Raw genomic sequence first — 13,994 nt, 5'->3', positions numbered from 1 at the left:
TCTTTGTGTCCTGCTCCTTTGCTAAATTATATATTAGCCCTAACAGTATTTCTAGTAGAATCCTCAGGGTTTTTTACATATAAGATCATATCATCTGCGAACAGAGGTAATATTATTTTTTCCTTTTCAATTTGGATGCCTTTTATTTCTTTTTCTTGTTTAATTGCTATGGCTAGAATTTTCAGTACTATGTTGAATAGAAGTGGTGAAAAGCACATATCCTTGCCTTTATTTCTGATTGTAGAGAAGAAGCGTTTAGTATTTTACCACTAAGTATAATGATCCTTGTGGGCCTTTTATATATGCCTTTTATTATGTTAAGGTATGTTCATTTTATTCTTACTTTGTTGAATATTTTTTAAATCACAAAAGATGTAAAATTTTGTCAAATGCTTTTTCTACCTTATTTGAGATGATCATGTGGTTTTTGTGCTTCCTTCTGTTAATGTGGTGTGTTACAACTGGCTGATTCTTGTATGTTGAATGATCCTAGCATTCCAGGAATAAATCCCACTTGGTCGTAGTGTATAATCCTTCTAATATGCTGCTGAATTCTATTTTGTTGAGGATATTTTCGTCAATGTTCATAAGGGATATTGGTCTGTAGTTTTCTTTTCTTGTATTGTCTTTGTCTGGCTTTGGTATCAGAGTAATTCTGGCCTTGTAAAATGAGGTAAGTGCTTTCACAGTGTTTGTGGGAGTGTAAGTTAGTTCAACCACTGTAGAAGACAGTGTAGTGATTCCTCAAAGATCTAGAACTGGAAATATAAATTGACCCAGCAATGCCATTATTGGATATATACCCAAAGGAATAGAAATCATTATATTATAAAGATACATGCACATGTATGTTCATCACAGCACTATTCACAATAGCAAAGACATGAAATCAACCCCAATGGTCATCAGTGATAGATTGGATAAAGAAAATGTGATACCTGTACACCATGGAATACTATGCAGCCATGAAAAGGAACGATATCATGTCCTTTGCAGGGACATGGATAGAGCTATAAGCTGTTATCCTTAGCAAACTAATGCAGGAACAGAAAACCAAACACTGCACGTTCTCACTTATAAGTAGGAGCTGAACTATGAGAACACATGGACACATCAGGGTGAACAACACACACTGGGGCCAGTCATGGGGGCAGGGGAAGGGAGAGCATCAGAAAGAATTGCTAATGGATGCTGGGCTTAATACTTAGGTGATGGGTTGATCTGTACAGCAAACCACCATGGCACACATTTACCTATGTAACAAACCTACACACCTGCACATATACCCCAGAACTGAAAAAAGTTGATGAAAAGTAAAAAAACAAAGAAGTAAAATGAGTTAGGGAGTGTTCCATCCTCTTCAATTTTGGGGGGAAAGTTTGAAAAGGATTGGCATTAGTTCTTCCTTAAATATTTGGTAGAATTAACCAGTGAAGTCATCAGGTCTAGGGCTGTTATTGTTGGGAGATTTTTTGATTACTGATTCAATTGCCCTACTAGTTATAGGTCTATTCAGATTTTTTATTTCTTTGTGATTTAGTCTTGGTAGGTTTTCTGTTTTTAGGAAAATTTTCATTTCATCTACATCGCACAATTTGTTGGTATATAATTGTTCATAATACTGTCTCATGATCCTTTTTATTTCTATAGAATCAATAATTTCCCCACTTTCATTTATTTAAGTTGTTTGAGTCTTTTTTCTCAGTATGTCTAATTAAAGGGTTGTCAACTTTCTTGATTTTTTTAAAGAACCAACTTTTAGTTTGATTTTTTCCAATCATTTTTTTTCTTTATTTCATTGATCTGTTCTCTAATTTTTATTATTTCCTTCATTCTGTTGGTTTTGGGTTTGTTTTCTTCTTCTTTTTCCAGTTATTTAAGTTGAAAGCTAGGTTGTTGACTTGAGACCTTTCTTGTTTCTTAATGCAAGCATTTATTGCTAGAAATCCCTTGAACTTTTTTCCTTTGTGTCTCATAAGTTTTGGTACATTGTGTTTTCCTTTTCATTTGTCTTTAATTATAATTTGTCTAATTTGTGTCTATATCTAATTTCCTTTGTAATTTTTTCCATCCATTGGTTAAAATGCAATTCTCTTCAAAATATCATCATCATTCTTCACAGAACTAGAAAAAACAATCCTAAAATTCATATAGAATCATAAAGGAGTCTGCATAGCCAAAGCAAGACTAAACAACAAGAGCAAATCTGGGGCATCACATTACCTGACTTCAAACTATATAACAAGGCTATGGTTACCAAAACAGCTTGGTACTGCTATAAAAAATAGGCACACAGACCAATGGAACAGAATAGAGAACCCAGAAATAAAGCCAAATACTTACAGCCAAATGATCTTCGACAAAGCAAACAAAAACATAAAGTGGGGAAAGGACACCCTTATTCAACAAATGGTGCTGGGATAATTGGCAACCCACATGTAGAAAAATGAAATGGATCCTCATCTCTCACCTTACACAAAAATCAACTCAAGAGGGATCAAAGGCTTAAATCTGAGACTTGAAACCATAAAATTCTAGAAGATAACATTGGAAAATTCTTCTAGACATTGGCTTAGGCAAAGAGTTCATGATCAAGAACCTCAATGCAAATGCAACAAAAATAAAGATAAACAGATGTGACTTAATTAAACTAAAAAGCTTCTGCACAGCAAAAGAAATAATTAGCAGAGTAAACAGACAACCCAAAGAGTGGGAGAAAATCTTTACAAACTATGCATCCAACAAACTCCTAATTGACAGAATCTACAAGGAACTCTAACAAATCAGAAAGGAATAAACAAGTAATCTTATCAAAAGGTGAGCTAAGGACATGAATTGGCATTTCTCAAAAGAAGACATACAAATGGCCAAAAGAAAAAAATGAAAATATGCTCAACATCACTAATTATCAGGAAAATGCAAATTAAAACCATGATGCAATACCATCTTACTCCTGAAAGAATGGCCATAATTTAAAAATTAAAAAATAATAGATGTTGGCATGGATGTGGTGAAAAGGGAACACTTTTGCAATACTAGTGGGAATGTAAACAAGTACAACCACTATGGAAAACAGTATGGAGATTTCTTAAAGAACTAAAAGCAGAACTACCATTTGATCCAGCAATTCCACTACTGGATATTTACCCAGAGGAAAAGAAGTTGTTATGTAAAAAAGACACTTGCACACACATGTTTATAGCAGCACAATTCTCAATTGCAAAAATATGGTACCAACCTAAATGTCCATTCACCAACAAGTGGATAAAGAAAATATGGTATGTATATGCCACGGAGTACTATTCAGCCATAAAAAGGAATGAAATAATGGCATTTGTGGCAAACTGGATGGAGTCAGAGACCATTATTTTAAGTGAAGTAATTCAGGAATAGAAAATCAGATATTGTATGTTCTCACTTATAAGTGGGAGCTAAGCTATGAGGACACAAAGGCATAAGAATGATATAATGGACTTTGGGTACTTGGGGGGAAGGTTGGGCAGGGGATAAAGGATACAAGACCACACATTGGCTATAGTGTACCAAAATTTCAGAAATCATCACTAAATAACTTATCCATGTAACAAAAACCACCTGTTCCCCAAAAACTATTGAAAAAAATAAAATATTTAAAACATCAACACAAAGAAACTTCTAAGAAATCTAGGGAATGAAGGAAGAGATCAATATTTTAAAAAGACACCAACCAGAACTTTTGGAATTGAAAAACTCACTTGAGGAATTTCAAAATACAACTGAAAGCTTTCTCAATAGACTGGACCAAGCAGAAGAAACAATTTTAGAGCTTGAAGACCATCTTTTGAACTAAATCTGACAAAAATAAAGAAAAAATAATTTTTGTAAATGAGCAGCTTTTGAGAAATATGGAATTATTTAAAGCAACCAAACATATGAATTATTGGCATTCCTGAGAGAGGAGAAAAAGCAAGTAATCTGGAAAACATATTTAAGAGAACAATCCAAGAAATCTTCCCCAATTTTGCTAGGGAGGTAGACACCAAGATACAAGAAATTCAGAGAACACTTGTGAGATATTATACAAAATGATCATCACCAGGCATATAGTCACCAGACTGTCCAAGGTCAATGCTAAAGAAAAAGTCTTAAAGGCCACTAGAGAAAAAGGGCAGATCACATACAAAGGGAATCTTGTCAGGCTCACAGTGCAATTCTAAGCAGAAACTTTACAAGCCAGGGATCTTGGGGCCCTATTTTCAGCTTTCTTAGAAAAGAAATTCCAACCAAGAATTTAACATCCTGCTAAACTAATCTTCATAAGCAAAGGAGAAATGAAATCTTTTCCAGACAAGCAAGCACTAAAATAATTTATTACTACTAGACCAGCCTTTCAAGAGATCCTTAAGGGAGTTCTAAACATGGAAACAAAAGAATCATATTTGCTACCACAAAAATACACTTAAGTACATAGCCCACAGACCCTATAAAGCAACCAAACAATTGAAACTCTAAAGCAAACAGCTAATGACTTAACGATAAGATCAAACTTCACCTATCAATATTAACCTTGAATATAAATGGTCTACACACTCCCACTTAAAAAGAACAGAGTGGTAAATTGGATTTTTTAAAATGACCCATCTGTCTGTTGTCTTCAAGAGACCTATTTCACACAATGACACTCATAGGCTCAAAGTAGAAGATTGGAGAAAGATCTACCATGCAAATGGAAAACAAACAAACAAAAAGCAGGGGCTGCTATTCTTCTATCAGATAAAATAGATTTTAGACCAACAACTGTAAAAATGGACAAAAAATACCATGCATTACATAATGATAATGAGTCCAATTCAAAAGGAATATTTAATTATCCTAAATATATATGCATCCAACATTTGAGCACTCAGATTCATAAAACAATGTACTTTTAAACTTACAAAAAGACTTAGCCACACAATAATAGTGGGGGACTTCAACACCCCTGACAGCATTAGACAGATCATCAAGGCAAAAAGCTAACAAAGATATTCTGGACTTAAACTTTACACTTGACCAATTGGACCTAATAGACATCTACAGAATACTCTGTCCATCAACCACAGACTATACATTCTTATCCTCTGCACATGGAACATACTTTAAGATTAACCACATGTTCAGTCATAAAGCAAGTCTCAATACATTCAAAATGTTGGAAATTATACCAACCATACTCTCAGACCACAGTGGAATAAAAATAGAATTGATACCAAGAAGATTTCTCAAAACCACACAATTACATGAAAATTAAACAATTTGATCTGAGTGATTTTGGATAAATAACAAAATCAAGGCATAAACTTAAAAATTCTTTGAAATAAATGAAAATAGAGATACAACATACCAAAATTTCTTGGATGCATCTAAAGCTGTGTTAAGAGTACAATTTATAATACTAAATGCCTACCTCAAAAAGTTAGAAAGATCTAAAATTAATTATTTAACATGACACCTAGAGGAACTAGAAAAACAATAACAACCTAATTCCACAGATAGAAGAAGAAAGGAAATAACTAAAATCAGAGCAGAAGTGAATAAAACTGAGACCCAAAAATCCATACAAAGAATCAACAAAAGCAAAATTTGTTTTTTAAAAGAATAAACAAGATTGATAGACTGCTAGCTAGATTAACAATGGAAAAAGAGAGAAGATATAAATAAAGCACAATCATAAACAACAAAGGCAAGAGATTGTATGGAAATACAAAAGATCCTCAGAGACTGTTATGAATACCTCTATGCATGCAAACTAGAAAATCGAGAGGAAATGGAAAAATTTCTGAAAACACGCAACCTCCTAAGATTGAATCAGGAAGAAATTGATACCGTGAACAGACCAATACCAAGTTATGCAATTGAATCAGTAATAAAAAACCTCCCAACAAGAAAAAGTCCCAGACCAGATGGATTCACAGACAAATTCTACCAGACATACACCAAAGAGTTGGTACCAATTTTACTGAAATTATTTCAAAAAATCAAGGAGGACAAACTCTTCCTATATTAGTCCATTTCATACTGCTATAAACTAGGTAATTTATAAAGGAAAGAGGTTTAATTAACTCACAGTTCAGCAAGGCTGGGGAGGCCTCAGGAAACTTACAATTATGGCATATATCCTGCCTAACTCATTCTTTGAAGCCAGTATCACCCTGATACCAAAACCTGGCAAAGACACAATGAAAAAGAAAGCTACAGACCAAGATCTCTGATGAACATTGACACAAAAATCCTCAACAAAATGATAGCAAACTGAATCCAGCAGCACATCAAAAAGTTAATTCACCATGATCAAGTAGGCTTGATTCCTGGGATGCAAGGTAGGTTCAACATACACAAGTCAATAAATGTGATTCACCACAAAACAGAATTAAAAACAGAAACTGTATAATCATCTACATAGATACAGAGAAAGCTTTCATCATAATCCAACATCTCTTCATTTAAAAAAAAAAAGACCCTCAGGAAACTATGTATCAAAGGAATATACCTCAAAATAATAGTAATAGCCATCTATGATAAATCCACAGCTAACACACTGAAAAGGCAAAAACTGGAAACATTCCCCTTGAGAACTGGAATAAGATAAGAGTCCACATGCCCACAACTCCTTTCAACCTAGTATCGGAAGTGCTAGTCAGAGCAATTAAGCAATAGAAGGAAATATAAGGCATCCAAATTGGAAAATAAGTTAAACTATCTCTCTTCATGAACAAAATGATTCTATATCTTGGAAACCCTAAAGTCTCCACCAAAAGGCTCTTGGAACTGATAACAACTTCAGCAAAGTTTCAGGATACAGAATCAATGTACAAAAGTCAATAGCATTTCTATACACCAATCATGTTCGACCTGGGAGCCAAATTAATGCAATCCCATTTACTTAAGCCACAAATAAAATTAAATATCTAGGAATATATCTAACCAAGGAGGTGAAAGATCTACAATGAGAACTACAAAACACTGCTGAAATGAATCACAGATGACACTAACAAATTGAAAAGAATTCCATGCTCATGACTTGAAAGAATCAGTATCATTAAATTGGTCCTACTGCTCAAAACAAACTACAGATTCAATGCTATTCTTGGCAAAATACCAACGTCACTTTTCACAGAATCGGAAAAAAAAAAAACCCAAAATCTCAGCATTACACCATATACTCAGGTAACAAACATGCATTGTACCCCGAATATAAAATAAAATCGAAGGAGAAAAGTAAAACATAAAAAGCAGGCAAGATTCGAGAAAAACGAATGAAAAGGAATGAAAGAAACCTCCGGGAACTGTGGAACTATGTCAAAAGACCAAATCTATGACTTATTAGAATACCTGAAAGATATGGGAAGAATGAAACCAAGTTGGCAAACATACTTCAGGATATCATCTAGGAGAACTTCCTCAAGCTAGCAAGACAGATCAACATTCAAATTCCGGAAATCCAGAGAACCCCAGTAAGATACTTCATGAGAATATCAACCCCAAGACACATAAACATCAGATTCTCCAAAGTTTAAATGAAAGAAAAATTGTTAAGGGCAGCCAGAGAGAAAGGCCAGGTAACCTACAAAGGGAAGCCCCTCAGACTAACGGCAGACTTCTCAGTGGAAACCCTACAAACCAAAAGAGATTGGAGGCCAATATTCAACATTCTCAAAGAAAAGATTTTCCAACCCAGGATTTCGTATTCAGCCAAACTAGCTTCACAAACAAAAGAGAAATAAAATCCTTTTCAGATAGGCAAATGCTGAGGGAATTCATCACCACCAGGCCTGCCTTGCAAGAGCTCCTGAAGGAAGCACTAAATATGGAAAGGAGAAACCATTACCAGTCACTACTAAAACACACTGAAGTACACAGACCAATGGCACTATGAAGCAATTAGATAAACAAGTCTACAAAATAACCAGCTAGCAACATGATGACAGGATCAAATTCACACATAACAATATTAACCTTAAATGTAAATGGGCAAGATGCCCCAATTAAAAGACACAGAATGACAAGCTGGATAAAAAGTCAAGACCCATCTCACATGCACAGACACACATAGGCTCAAAATAAAGGGATGGGGGAAAATTTACCAAGCAAATGGAAAGCAGAAAAAAGCAGAGGTTGCAATCCTAGTTTCTGACAAAACAGACTTTAAACCAACGAAGATCAAAAAGTACAAAGAAGGGTATTACATAATGGTACAGGGTTCAATTCAACAAGAAGAGCTAACTATCCTAAATATACATGTACCCTATACAGGAGCATCCAGATTCATAAAACAAATTCTTAGAGACCTACAAAGAGACTTAGACTCCCACACAATAATAGTGAGAGACTTTAAAACCCACTGTAAATATTAGACCATCAAGATAGAAAATTAAGAAGGATATTTAGGACTTGAACTAGCTCTGGATTAAGTGGACCTCATAGATATCTACAGAACTCCCCACCCCAAAACAACAGAATATACATTCTTCTTGGTGCCACATGGCACTTAACTCTAAATTGATCACATAATTGGAAGTAAAACACTCCACAGCAAAAGCAAAAGAACTGAAATCATAACAGTCTCTCAGACCACAGCACAATTAAACTAGAACTGAAGATTAAGAAATTAACTCAAAACCACACAACTGCATGGAAATTGAACAACCTGCTCCTGAAGGTAAATAATGAAATTAAGACAGAAATCAAGAAGTTACTTGAAACTAATGAGAACAAAGAGACAACACAGCTAATGCAGTGTTAACAGGGAAAATCTGGGACACAGCTAATGCAGTGTTAAGAGGGAAATTTACAGCACTAAATGCCCACATCAAAAAGCTAGAAAGATCTCAAATAGACATCCTAACATCACAACTAAAAGAACTAGAGAACCAAGAGCAAAGAAACCCCAAAGCTAGCAGAAGACAAGAAATAACCAATATCAGAGCACAACTGAAGGAAATAGAGACATGAAAATCCCTTGAAAAAATTAACAAATCCAGAAGCTGTTTTTCTGAAAAAGTCAATAAAATAGATATGCTTCTAGCTAGATTAATAAAGAAGAAGAGAGCGAATAATCAAATAGACACAATAAAAAATGATAAAGAGGATATCACCACTGACCTCACAGAAGTACAAACAACTATCAGAGAATACTACAAATACGTCTATGCAAATAAACTAGAAAACCTAGAAGAAATGGATAAATTCCTGGACACATACACCCTCCCAAGACTGAATCAGGAAGATGTTGAATCGCTGAATAAAACAATAACAGGTTCTGAAATTGAGGCAGTAATTAATAGTCTACCAACCAAAAAAACCCCAGGATCAGATGATTTACAGCTGAATTCTACCAGAGGTACAAAGAGGAGCAGGTATTGCTTCTTCTGAAACTATTCCAAACAATTGAGAGGACAGACTCCTCCCTAACTCATTTTGTGAAGGCAGCATCATCCTGATACCAAACCCTGGCAGAGATGTAGCAAAAAAAAAAATGAAACTTCAGGCCAATATCCCTGATGAACATCGATGCTAAAATCCTTAATACAATACTGGCAAACCAAATCCAGCAGCACATCAAAAAGCTTATCCACCACAATCAAGTCAGCTTCATCCCCAGGATGCAAGGCTGTTTCAACAGACACAAATCAATAGATGTAATTCATCCTCTAAACAGAACTAAAGACAAAAACCACATGATTATCTGTGGAAAAGGCCTTTGATAAAATTCAACATCCCTTCATGTTAAAAACTCTCAATAAACTAGGTATTGAAGGAACATACCTCAAAATAATAAGAGCCATTTGTTACAAACCCACAGCCAATATCATACCGAATGGGCAAAAGCTGGAAGTATTCCCCTTGAAAACTGACACAAGACAAGGATGCCCTCTCTCACCACTCCTAGTCAACATAGTATTGGAAGTTCTGGCCAGGGCAATCAGGCAAGAGAAAGAAATACAGGGTATTCAAATAGCAAGAGAGGAAGCCAGATTGTCTCTATTTGCAGATAACAGAAAACCTCATCGTCTCAGTCCAAAAACTTCTGAAGATGATAAGCAACTTCAGCAAACTCTCAGGATACAAAATCAATGGCAAAAATCACAAGCACTCTTATACACCAACAACAGACAGAGAGCCAAATCATGAATGAACTCCCATTCACAGTTGCTACAAACAGAATTAAATACCTAGAAATACAGTTAATAAGGGAAGTTAAGGACCTCTTCAAGGAGAACTACAAACCACTGCTCAAGGAAATCAGAGAGGACACAAGCAAATGGAAAAACATTTCACACTCATGGATAGGAACAATCAATATTATGAAAATGGCCATACTGCCCAAAGTAATTTATAGATTCATTGCTATTTCCATCAAACTACCATTGACATTCTTCACAAAATTAGAAAAAAAGATCTTAAAATTCATATGGAGCCAAAAAAGAGCCTGTATAGCCAAAGCAATCCTAAGCAAAAAGAACAAAGCTGGAGGTATCATGTTACCCAACTTCAAACTATACCACAAGGCTACAGTAACCCAATCAACATGATATTGATACAAAAACAGACACATCGACAAATGGAACAGAATAGAGAACTCAGAAATAAGATTGCACATCTGCAACCATATGATCTTCGACAAACCTGACAAAAACAAGCAATAGGGAAAGAATTTTCTAATAAATGGCACTGGGAGAACAGGCTAGCCTGTTTTCTAGCTACATGTAGAAAATTGAAACTGGACCCTTTCTTACGCTTTATACAAAAATTAACTCAAGAGGATTAAAGACTTAAATGTAAAATCCAAAACTATAAAAACGCTGGAAGAAAATCTAAGCAATACCATTCAGGACACAGGCACGGGCAAAGATTTCATGACAAAGATGTCAAAAGCAATTGCAACAAAGGCAAAAATTGACAAATGGGATCAAAATTAAACTAATTTAAATTAAAATAACCAAACTAAAGAACTTCTGCACAGCAAAAGAAACTATCATCAGAGTGAACAGACAACTTACAGAATGGGAGAACATTTTTGCAATCTATCCAACAAAGGTCTTATATCCAGAGTCTACAAGGAACTTAAACAAATTTACAAGAAAAAACAAACAACCTCACTAAAAGTGGGCAAAAGACATGAACAGACACTTCTCAAAAAAAAAAAAAAAAAAGACATTTATGCAGGCAACAAACATATGAAAAAACTCAACAACACTGATCATTAGAGAAATGCAAATCAAAACCACAGTGAGATACCATCTCAAACTTGTCAGAATAGTGATTATTAAAAGTCAAGAAACAACAGACGCTGGCGAGGCTGTGGAGAAATAGGATTGCTTTTACACTGTCGGTGGGAATGTAAATTAGTTCGACCATTGTGGAAGACAGTGTGAAGATTCCTCAAAGACCTAGAAACAGAAATACCATTTGACCCAGCAATCCCATTACTATCATCAGAGTGAACAGACAACTTACAGAATGGGAGAACATTTTTGCAATCTATCCAACAAAGGTCTTATATCCAGAGTCTACAAGGAACTTAAACAAATTTACAAGAAAAAACAAACAACCTCACTAAAAAGTGGGCAAAAGACATGAACAGACACTTCTCAAAAAAAAAAAAAAAAAAGACATTTATGCAGGCAACAAACATGAGAAAAAACTCAACAACACTGATCATTAGAGAAATGCAAATCAAAACCACAGTGAGATACCATCTCAAACTTGTCAGAATAGTGATTATTAAAAGTCAAGAAACAACAGACGCTGGCGAGGCTGTGGAGAAATAGGATTGCTTTTACACTGTCGGTGGGAATGTAAATTAGTTCGACCATTGTGGAAGACAGTGTGAAGATTCCTCAAAGACCTAGAAACAGAAATACCATTTGACCCAGCAATCCCATTACTGGGTATATACCCAAAGCAATATAAATCATTCTATTATAAAGATACATGCACACATATGTTCATTGCAGCACTCTTCACGTTAGCAAAGACATGGAATCAACCCAAATGCCCATATGCCCATCGATAATACACTGGATAAAGAAAAGGTACAGATATACCATGGAATACTATGCAGCCATAAAAGGAATGAGATCATGTCCTTTGCAGGGGCATGGATGGAACTGGAAGCCATTATCCTAAGCGAACTAATGCAGGAACAGAAAACCAAACACCGCATGCCCCTACTTGTTAGTGAGAGCTGAACAATGTGAACACATAGAGGGAGGGGAAAAACACACACTGAGGCCTATTAGGGGGTGCAGGGAGAGGGAGAGCATCAGAAAAAATAGCTAATGTATACTGGGCATAATACCTAGGTGACGGGTTGATAGGTTAATTATATTTCTGTTTAATTAAACTATCTGTTGGAGATACGCTGATTAAGTTACACTTCTTGTGTTATGTGGAAATATAGGAATAAAATATTTTGTTTCATACTCACAGCTGTGTTTTTGAGTCCAGGTTGATTTTATGTATGAATAAATTCAAGTTCTTAGAGAGGCACTACTATTGCTGAGGAGGATTAATATTCATTTTGATACACCTATCAACCCAGCACCTAGGTATTATCTAGGTACACCATGGCACACATTTACCTACGTAACAAACCTGCACATTCTGCACATCCCAAAACTTAATTAAATAAAATAATTGATGCATTCTCACTATGAAGAAATATTTCAATTGTGAATTATGAGGGTTTTAAAACATAACCAATAACAGTCTTCCTTGTTGAATTAGTGTGTCTCTTTCTTTCTGTCTATTCTTGATAGAAGCAGAAAAATAAAAGGTTCTTAGAAGTAAAAATGTGACTGACAATAATAATTAATTCAAGAAAAAAATTTAAGGCTTACTATGTGGGAAAGATGGGCAATGTACAAGACTTGTGTAAATATCTAACATGTTTTAGGTAATGGGCATAATATGGGCAAGGGTCCTGAGGCAGGAACTTGGAACTTCTAGGAGGTAGAAGTCAATGTGGCAAGAATATGGTGAATAAGGGCGAGAAAAGAGGAACAAAATAATAGTGTAGCTTACCTGAGCAAACAAAAATTAATCCTCCACAGCAACAGTAGCACTTCTCTAAGAACTTGAATTTATTCATACATAAATCAGCCTGATCTCAAAAACACAGTTGTGAGTATAAAACAAAATATTTTATTCCTATATTTCAATGTAACACAAGAAGTGTAACTTATCAGTATATCTATAACAGATAGCTTAATTAAACAGAAACATAATCAACATTCCATGCCTACAAAAACAAATCCAATAAAATAGTACTTATCTTTTCATTGTGATTAGAGAATTGTAGGCAAAAAATCTCTTATCTTCTTTTATTGATTAAAATATCACCCATATGCTATTGATTCTCATTTGTCCTTTACAATTTAGCTCAAAGACACTTCTGCAATGCCTTCTCTGATTTCACTAAGCAGATCCTGGCATTTCTTGTATGATTCAAAAATACTTTGTTCATACCTCTTATCATAGCTTTTAAAACATTCTTTTATAATTTATCTATTTTTAAAACTACACTTTGTGATCTATAAGTGGAAGGATTAAGCTCTAGGTCTATCAGTGACCCCAAAGTGCAGTAATGCTTTAATTATTTTTATAATTCTTCAGTAATTTCCATCTTTCCTATTTGAATGTATTTGATTTGTTTGCTACTGCTTCCTCAGACAGAGCCTAGTAGAGTCCCTAGCACATGGTAGGCACTCAATAAATAATTTTTGAAAGAAAGGTGAATGGCATGAGCTAATTGTGCCACTAGGCTGGTCCTCCAGATCAAAGTAAATCTTAATCATTTTTGTGTTTCCAGTATTTAACACTACTGTTTTGTTGAATATAGTTTTCCCTATGAAATTTTCTCACAATCCTAGAAGTGGGCTTCTTGAGAGCAATAATTTGGTCTTTAATCTTTGCATCCTATAGTCTGGTTTTTAGCACATGCTCAATAAATGTTTACCAAATTACTACATAAC

The sequence above is a fragment of the Rhinopithecus bieti genome, unplaced genomic scaffold (genome assembly GCF_001698545.2).
Source record: "Rhinopithecus bieti isolate Rb0 unplaced genomic scaffold, ASM169854v2 scaffold_50364, whole genome shotgun sequence".
NCBI lineage: Eukaryota > Metazoa > Chordata > Mammalia > Primates > Cercopithecidae > Rhinopithecus > Rhinopithecus bieti.
Note: the sequence above shows the minus strand (reverse complement) of the source record.